The following is a 10,653-nucleotide window of genomic DNA, read 5'->3' as shown; positions in this document are numbered from 1 at the left end:
CTAGAACCTGTGTGTGTGTGTGTGTGTGTGTGTGTGTTGAGACAGAGAACATAGTTTTCATTACCCCCCACAGTTGAAGTCGGAAGTTTACATTCACCTTAGCCAAATACATTTAAACTCAGTTATTCACAATTCCTGACATTTAATCCTAGTAAATATTCCCTGTTTTAGGTCAGTTAGGATCACCACTTTATTTTAAGAATGTGAAATGTCAGAATAATAGTAGAGAGAATGATTTATTTCATCTTTTATTTCTTTCATCACATTCCCAGTGGGGCAGAAGTCTCCATACACTCAATTAGTATTTGGTAGCATTGCCGTTAAATTGTTTAACTTGGGTCAAACATTTCGGGTAGCCTTCCACAAGCTTCCCACAATAAGTTGGGTGGATTTTGGCCCATTCCTCCTGACAGAGCTGGTGTAACTGAATCAGGTTTGTAGGCCTCCTTGCGCTCACACGCTTTTTCAGTTCTGCCCACAAATTTTCTATAGGATTTATGTCAGGGCTTTGGGATGTCCACTCCAATACCTTGACTTTGTTGTCCTAAAGCCATTTGCCACAACTTTGGAAGTATGCTTGGGGTCATTGTCCATTTGGAAGACCCATTTGCAACCAAGCTTTAACGACCTGACTGTAGTCTTGAGATGTTGCTTCAATATATCCACTTAATTTTCCTACCTCATGATGCCATCTATTTTGTGAAGTGCACTAGTCCCTGCAGCAAAGCACCCCACAACATGATGCTGCCACCCCAGTGCTTCACGGTTGGGATGGTGTTCTTCAACTTGCAAGCTTCCCCCCTTTTCCTCCAAACATAATGATGGTCATTATGGCAAACAGTTCTATTTTTGTTTCATCAGAACAGAGGACATTTCTCTAAAAAGTATGATATTTGTCCCCATGTGGAGTTGCAAACCGTAGTCTGGCTTTTTATGGCAGTTTTGGAGAAGTGGCTTCTTCCTTGCTGTGCGGCCTTTCAGGTTATGTTGATATAGAACTTGTTTTACTGTGGATATATGTAGATACTTTTGTACCTGTTTCCTTGATGTGAATTGAATTGAATTTCCTTGAATTGTGATACAGTGAATTATAAGTGAAATAATCTGTTAACAATTGTAAAAATTACTTGTGTCATGCACAAAGTAGATGTCCTAACCGACTTGCCAAAACTATAGTTTGTGAAGAAATTTGGAGTGGTTGAAAAACAAGTTTTAGTGACTCCAATCTAAGTGTATGTAAACTTCCGACTTCAACTGTATCTTTACACACTTATAAAAAAGGTGTTATCTAGAACCTAAAAGGGTTCTTCAGCTGTCCCCAAAGGATAACCATTTGAAGAACCCTTTTTAGTTCCAGGTAGAACCCTTTTGGTTCCATGTAAAACCCTTTCCACAAAGGGTTCTAAATAGAACCCAAAAGGGTTCGACCTGGAACCAAAAAGGGTTCTTCTATGGCGACAGTTGAAGAACCCTTTTGGAACCCTTTTGTATATTAGGATGACACGTATCATTTACCTTGACATTATAAAATCACTCTCTCTTTCTTTCTCTCTCTCATTCATGGTGATATCCCTCTTACCCCAGCAGTAGTCACGTCTGGTGAGCGTGCACCCCTGTGCCTTCAGGATAAAGTACTCAGATTGTGAAAAGCACCAATTCAACAGCTCCTCAGCGTGTGACCATGGCTGTAGCCTTTTGATGTCTGTCCTCTGCCTCTGAGTTCACACAGAGAGCAATAGAATGACCAAGGAAAAAAACTATCTGCACTATGCTGACAACTGGCATGTAAAAGTCCATAATCATTCCTCGTTGAAACATCATGTGGATTTGCCCTTTCTTATTGAGATGGAAAGTATCCTTTTCCCAGAAACCCAGCTGACCTTGATCCTGGCTGTACCTAGTTAACCCTGACTTAACTCTCTTGGGAAACACTTGGCACACAGAATGCTGGTTATTCTTTAACTGGCTTCAAAAAGGTATCATAAACTGCGTTTACACAGGCATCCCAATTCTGATCTTTTGACAGATTATTGAAAAAAAGAGATTGGTCAAATGATCAGAACTAGGCTGCATGTGTAAACACAGCCTTAGACATTTACACTGAGTGTACTAAACATTAGGAACACCTTCCTAATATTGAGATGAACCCATTTTGACCTCAGAACAGCCTCAAAACTCAAGGTGTCTAAAGCTTTCCACAGGGATGCTGGCCCATGTTGAGTCCAATCCTTCCAACAGTTGTATAAAGTTGGTTGGATGTCCTTTGGGTGGTGGACCATTTTTGATACACACGAGAAACTGTTGAGCATTAAAAACCCAGCAGTGCTGCAGTTCTTGACACACTCAAACCGGTGTGCCTGGCACCTACTACCATAGGTTGCGTCTATCCGTGTCATCTCATTCTGCCCATCTATCATATTCAAATCCCACCCACACAACCCCATGTCTCCACTTTTCTTGTTTGTCCCCCTCGCCCACAACCTATTTTTTTGCTATACAGTTCAAAGGTACTTAAATTATGCCCGTTCACCCTCTGAATAGCACACATACACAATCCCTGTCTAAATTGTCTCAGGGCTAAAAAAAATCCATATTTAACCTGTCCCCCTTTCATCTACACTGATTGAAGTGGATTTAACAAGTGACATCAATAAGGGATCATAGCTTTCACCTGGATTCACCTGGTCAGTCTGTCATGGAAAGAGCAGGTGATCATAATGTTTTGTATACACAGTGTATATGACCATTTCTTTGCCATTATTATATTCATATTCTTCATTAGATCTTACTGAATTAATCACAAGCCCATTTCCCCATGGCAACTCTAACATGGAAGTTGAATCCCAGCCCCCGTCCCCGCAGGAGGCCTTTTGCCTCTTTTGCTTCTATGTTGTTTTTCTATGTTTTCTTTTCTATGTGTTTGGCCTGGTATAGTTCCCAATCAGAGGCAGCTGTCTATCGTTGTCTCTGATTGAGAACCATACATAGGTTACCTTTTCCCACCTGGTGTTTGTGGGTAGTTGTTTCCTGTTTTGTGTTTTCACCTTTCAGGACTGTTTCGATTTTAATTTCTTACATTCACTTTGTTATTTTGTATTTTCGTGTTCTGTTATAAAAAATAATCATGGACACTTACCACGCTGCGTTTTGCTCCGATCCTTCCTACTCCTCATCCGATGAAGACGAAGATCATTACAACTTCGTGCATGACACAAGTAATATTTCCAATAATTGTTTACAGACAGATTATTTCACTTTAATTCACCTTATCCCAATTCCAGTGGGCCAGAAGTTTACATACACTAATTTGACTCTGCCTTTAAACAGCTTGGAAAATTCCAGAAAATTATGTCATGGCTTTAGAAGGTTCTGATAGGCTAATTGACATAATTTGAGTCAATTGGAGGTGTATCTGTGGATGTATTTCAACACCTACCTTCAAACTCAGTGCCTCTTTGCTTGACATCATGGGAAAATCAAAAGAAATCAGCGAAGACCTCAGAAAAAAATATTAGACCACAAGTCTGGTTCATCCTTGGGAGCAATTTCCAAAAAGCTGAAGGTACCACGTTCATCTGTACAAACAATAGTACGGAAGTATAAACACCATAGGACCACGCAGCCGTCATACCGCTCAGGAAGGAGACGTGTTCTGTCTCCTAGAGATGAACGAACTTTGGTGCGAAAAGTGCAAATCAATCCCAGAACAACATGAAAGGACCCTGTGCAGATGCTGGAGGAAACAGCTACAAAAGTATCTATATCCACAGTAAAACAAGTCCTATATCGACACCCTGAAAGGCTGCTCAGAAAGGAAGAAGCCACTTCTCTAAAACCGCCATAAAAAAAGGCAGACTACGGTTTGCAACTGCACATGTGGACAAAGATCATACCTTTTGGAGAAATGGCCTCTGGTCTGATGAAACAAAAATAGAACTGTTTAGCCATAATGACCATATGTTTGGAGGAAAAAGGGGGAAGCTTGCAAGTTGAAGAACACCATCCAAACCGTGAAGCACGGGGGTGGTAGCATCATGTTGTGGGGGTGCTTTGCTGCAGGGACTGGTGCACTTCACAAAATAGATGGCATCATGAGGTAGGACAATTATGTGGATATATTGAAGTAACATCTCAAGACATCAGTCAGGAAGTTAAAGCTTGGTCGCAAATGGGTCTTCTAAATGGACAATGACCCCAAGCATACTTCCAAAGTTGTGGCAAAATGGCTTAAGGACAACAAAGTCAAGGTATTGGCCTGGCCATCACAAAGCCCTGACATATATCCTATAGAAAATGTATGGGCAGATCTGAAAAAGCGTGTGCGAGCAAGGAGGCCTACAAACCTGACTCAGTTACACCATTTCTGTCAGGAGGAATGGGCTAAAATTCACCCAACTTATTGTGGGAAGCTTGTGGAAGGCTACCTGAAATGTTTGACCCAAGATAAACAATTTAACGCCAATGCTACAAAATACTAATTGAGTGTATGTAAACTTCTGCCTCACTGGGAATGTGATGAAAGAAATAAAAGCTGAAATAAATCATTCTCTCTACTATTATTCTGGCATTTCACATTCTTAAAATAAAGTGGTGATCCTAACTGACTTAAGACAGGGATTTTTTACTTGGATTAAATGTCAGGAAGTGAGAAACTGAGTTTAAATGTATTTGGCTATGGTGTATGTAAACTTCCGACTTCCACAGTCGTGGCCAAAAGTTTTGAGAATGACACAAATATTAATTTCCACAATGTTTAGATATTTTTGTCAGATGTTACTATGAAATATTGAAGTATAATTACAAGCATTTCATAAGTTTCAAAGACTTTTATTGACAATTATATGAAGTTGATGCAAAGAGTCAATATTTGCAGTGTTGACCCTTCTTTTTCAAGACCTCTGCAATCCGCCCTGGCATGTTGTCAATTAACTTCTGGGCCACATCCTGACTGATGGCAGCCCATTCTTGCATAATTAATGCTTGGAGTTTGTCAGAATTTGTGGGTTTATGTTTGTCCACTGCCTTGAGGATTGACCACAAATTCTCAATGAAATTAAGGTCTGCGGAGTTTCCTGGCTATGGACCCAAAATACCGATGTTTTGTTCCCTGAGCCACTTAGTTATCACTTTTGCCTTATGGCAAGGTGCTCCATCATGCTGTGAAAGGCATTGTTTGTCACCAAACTGTTCTTGGATGGTTGGGAGAAGTTGCTCTCGGAGGATGTGTTGGTACTTCTGGCACCGACAGAGATGGCCTCCTCGCTTCACATTCCTAGGAAACAATGTCATACCCTATATTACTCATCTCATATGTATATAGTGTACTCTATACCATCTACTGCATCTTGCCTATGCCGTTCGGTCATCGCTCATTTATATATTATGTACATATTCTTATTCATTCATTTACATTTGTGTGTATAAGGTAGTTGTTGTGAAATTGTTAGGTTAGATTACTTGTTAGATATGGTCGGAACTAGAAGCACAGGCATTTCGCTACACTCGCATTGACATCTGCTAACCATGTGTATGTGACAAATAAAATTTGATTTGATTGCCACTCTTTATTCATGGCTGTGTTCTTAGGCAAAATTGTGAGTGAGCCCACTCCCTTGGCTGAGAAGCAACCCCACACATGAATGGTCTCAGGATGCTTTACTGTTGGCATGACACAGGACTGATGGTAGCGCTCACCTTGTCTTTTCCAGACAAGCTTTTTTCCGGATGCCCCAAACAATCGGAAAGGGGATTCATCAGAGAAAATGACTTTACCCCAGTCCTCAGCAGTCCAATCCCTGTAGCTTTTGCAGAATATCAGTCTGTCCCTGATGTTTTTCCTGGAGAGAAGTGGCTTCTTTGCTGCCCTTCTTGACACCAGGCCATGCTCCAAAAGTCTTCGCCTCACTGTGCGTGCAGATGCACTCACACCTGCCTGCTGCCATTCCTGAGCAAGCTCTGTACTGGTGGTGCCCCGATCCCACAGCTGAATCAACTTTAGGAGACGGTCCTGGTGCTTGCTGGATTTCTTGGGCGCCTTGAAGCCTTCTTGACAACAATTGAACCGCTCTCCTTGAAGTTCTTGATGATCAGATAAATTGTTGATTCAGGTGCAATCTTATCCGCAGCAATATCCTTGCCTGTGAAGCCCTTTTTGTGCAAAGCAATGATGACAGCACGTGTTTCCTTGCAGGTAACCATGGTTGACAGAGGAAGAACAATGATACCAAGCACCACCCTCCTTTTGAAGCTTCCAATCTGTTATTTGAACTTAATCAGCACGACAGAGTGATCTCCAGCCTTGTCCTCATCAATGCTCACACCTGTGTTAACGAGAGAATCACTGACATGCTGTCAGCTGGTCTCTTTTGTGGCAGGAGGAAATGTTTTTGGGGGATTCAGTTCATTTGCATGTCAAAGAGGGACTTTGTAATTAATTGCAATTCATCTGATCACTCTTCATAACATTCTGGAGTATATGCAAATTGCCATCATACAAAATTGTGTCATTCTCAAAACTTTTCAGTCAAAACCTACTCATTCAATGTTTTTTCTTTATTTGTTATATTTCCTACATTGTAGAATAATCGAGAAAACATCAAAACTATGAAATAACACATGGAATCATGTAGTAACCAAAAAAAGTGTTAACCAAATCAATATATATTTTATATCTTAGATTTTTCAAAGTAGCCAACCTTTGCCTTGATGACAGCTTTACAAACTCTTAGCATTCTCTCAACCAGTTTCATGTGGTAATCACCTGGAATGCTTTTCCAACAGTCTTGAAGGAGTTCCCACATATGCTGAGCATTTGTTGGCTGATTTTCCTTCACTCTGCGGTCCAACTCTTCCCAAACCATCTCAATTGGGTTGAAGGTCAGGTGATTGTCGAGGCCAGGTCATTTGATGCAGCACTCCATCACTCTTCTTGGTCAAATAGCCCTTACACCGCCTAGAGGTGTGTTGGGTCATTGTCCTGTTAAAAAACAAATGATAGTCCCACTAAGCGCAAACCAGATGGGATGGCATATCACTGCAGAATGCTGTGGTAGCCATGCTGGTTAAGCATGCCTTGAATTCTAAATAAATCACAGACACTGTCACCAGCAAAGAACCTCCACCCCATCACACCTCCTCCTCCATGCTTCACGGTGGGAACCACACATGCGGAGATCATCCGTTCACCTACTCTGCGTCTCACCAAGGCACGGCGGTTGGAACCAATAATCTCACATTTTAATTCATCAGACCAATGAGTGCCAGTTTCATCATAGTGCTTGATGGTTTTTGTGACTACATTTGAAGAAACTTTCAAAGTTCTTGACATTTTCCGTACTGACTGACCTTCATGTCTTAAAGTAATGATGGACTGTCGTTTCTCTTTGCTTATTTGAGCTGTTCTTGCCATAATATGGACTTTTGTACCAAATTGGGCTATCTTCTGTATACCACCCCTACCTTGTCACAACACAACTGATTGGCTCAAACGCATTAAGACGCAAATAAATTCCACAACGTAACTTTTAACAAGGCACTCCTGTTAATTGAAATGCTGGTTGAGAAAATTTTGGTTGAGAGAATGCCAAGAGTGTGCAAAGCTGTCATCAAGGCAAAGGGTGGATACTTTGAAGAAACTCAAATAGAAAATGTATTTTGATTTGTTTAACACTTTTTTGGTTACTACATGATTCCATGTGTTATTTCATACTTTTGATGTCTTCAATATTATTCTACAACGTACAAAATAGTAAAATAAAGAAAAAACAAACAAATTAGTAGTTGTGTCCAAACTTTTGACTGGTGCTATATTTATATACATATACATATACACATATACACTACCGTTCTAAAGTTTGGGGTCACTTAGAAATGTCCTTGTTTTTGAAAATGTTTGTCCATTAAAATAACCTCAAATTGATCAGAAACATAGTGTAGACATTGTTAATGTTGTTGCGGAAGGTTGCAAGTTCAAATCCCCGAGCTGACAAGGTACAAATCTGTCGTTCTGCCCCTGAACAGGCAGTTAACAAACTGTTCCTAGGCCGTCATTGAAAATAAGAATTTGTTCTTAACTGACTTGCCTAGTTAAATAAAGGTAAAAAATAAAAATAAAGAATACTATTGTAGCTGGAAACGGCAGAATTTTTATGGAATATCTACATAGGTGTACAGAGGCCCATTATCAGCAACCATCACTCCTGTGTTCCAATGGCACGTTGTGTTAGCTAATCCAAGTTTATCATTTTAAAAGGCTCATTAGAAAACCCTTTTGCAATTATGTTAGCAGGGCTGAAAATGGTTGTGCTGTTTAAAGAAACAAAACGGGCCTTCTTTAGACTAGTTAGACATTGTTAAAGTTGTAAATGACTATTGACTATCTACACTGTATTTCTGATCAATTTGATGTTATTTTAGTGGCTTCGTAAGAAGCATTTCAAGGTCCTGGAGTGGCCTAGCCAGTCTCCAGATCTCAACCCCATAGAAAATCTTTGGAGGGAGTTGAAAGTCCGTGTTGCCCAGCAACAGCCCCAAAACATCACTGCTCTAGAGGAGATCTGCATGGAGGAATGGGCCAAAATACCAGCAACAGTGTGTGAAAACCTTGTGAAGACTTACAGAAAACGTTTGACCTCTGTCATTGCCAACAAAGGGTATATAACAAAGTATTGAGATAAACTTTTGTTATTGACCACTCCAGGCCACTCCAGGACCTTGAAAGGCTACTTACGAAGCCACTCCTTTGTTGCCCGGGCGGTGTGTTTGGGATCATTGTCATGCTGATAGACCCAGCCACGTTTCATCTTCAATGCCCTTGCTGATGGAATGTTTTCACTCAAAATCTCACGATACATGGCCCCATTCATTCTTTCCTTTACACGGATCAGTCGTCCTGGTCCCTTTGCAGAAAAACAGCCCCAAAGCATGATGTTTCCACCCCCATGCTTCAAATGATGTATGGTGTTCTTTGGATGCAACTCAGCATTCTTTGTCCTCCAAACACGACGAGTTGAGTTTTTACCAAAAAGTTCCATTTTCGTTTCATCTGACCATATGACATTCTCCCAATCTTCTTCTGGATCATCCAAATGCTCTCTAGCAAACTTCAGACGGGCCTGGACATGTACTGGCTTAAGCAGGGGGACACGTCTGGCACTGCAGGATTTGAGTCCCTGGCGGCGTAGTGTGTTACTGATGGTAGGCTTTGTTACTTTGGTCCCAGCTCTCTGCAGGTCATTCACTAGGTCCCCCCGTATGGTTCTGGGATTTTTGCTCACCGTTCTTGTGATCATTTTGACCCCACGGGGTGAGATCTTGCGTGGAGCCCCAGATCGAGGGAGATTATCAGTGGTCTTGTATGTCTTCCATTTCCTAATAATTGCTCCCACAGTTGATTTCTTCAAACCAAGCTGCTTACCTATTGCAGATTCAGTCTTCCCAGCCTGGTGCAGGTCTACAATTTTGTTTCTAGTGTCCTTTGACAGCTCTTTGGTCTTGGCCATAGTGGAGTTTGGAGTGTGACTGTTTGAGGTTGTGGACAGGTGTCTTTTATACTGATAACAAGTTCAAACAGGTGCCATTAATACAGGTAACGAGTGGAGGACAGAGGAGCCTCTTAAAGAAGAAGTTACAGGTCTGTGAGAGCCAGAAATCTTGCTTGTTTGTAGGTGACCAAATACTTATTTTCCACCATAATTTGCAAATAAATGCATTAAAAATCCTACAATGTGATTTTCTGGATTTTTTTTCTCATTTTGTCTGTCATAGTTGAAGTGTACCTATGATGAAAATTACAGGCCTCTCTCATCTTTTTAAGTGGGAGAACTTTCACAATTGGTGGCTGACTAAATACTTTTTTGCCCCACTGTATATATCCTTAGAATTTTTTTGTCCATTAAAATAACATCAAATTGATCAGAAATACAGTGTAGACATTGTTATTTTTTATATATATCTATATATATATCCTTTCCATATCCACCAAGGACAGACTCAATCTTCATCCTGCTTGGCAAACATGATTATTGGTCACATCAGCATGTATAGGCAGCCAGCTCAAAGTAATCTCCTACTTCCGTGAAGCTGTCACTGGATGAGCATGCATGGCGTTTCACATTATTATTCTAAACTGTGCTGCATAAGAAGCCCTCTAATGTGAAGATACATGCAGCGCTGGATAAGAAGCCCTCTGGGGTTAGTGGTGGCAGATGGCATGACTTTCAGAACAAAGCATCAATGTGACAAACTTCTGCAGGGCCAAGAACCCGCTGTAAGTACTGAGATTACCGTTTGACTCTGTAGTCTATGGGTGGTTTGATGGAAAATAAAACATACAATGATTATCGGTAATTACAGCCTCTACTATTAAATAATCCCAAAAACATATATTTTTTATTTAACTTGGCAAGTCAGTTAAGAACAAATTCTTATTTACAATGACGGCCTACCCCGGCCAACGCTGTAGGCGTCCCGCACTATGGGACTCCCAATCACGGTCGGATGTGATACAGCCTGGAATCGAACCAGGGACTGTAGTGACGCCTCTTACACTGAGATGCAGTGCCTTATAGACCGCTGCGCCACTCGGGAGCCCAAATCATATTAGGCTTATTCCTGCTGTTTCAGTGCCATCACCTGGGATTAAAGCCACAAGAG

This window comes from Oncorhynchus mykiss, chromosome 8 (genome assembly GCF_013265735.2).
Source record: "Oncorhynchus mykiss isolate Arlee chromosome 8, USDA_OmykA_1.1, whole genome shotgun sequence".
Lineage (NCBI taxonomy): Eukaryota > Metazoa > Chordata > Actinopteri > Salmoniformes > Salmonidae > Oncorhynchus > Oncorhynchus mykiss.
Note: the sequence above shows the minus strand (reverse complement) of the source record.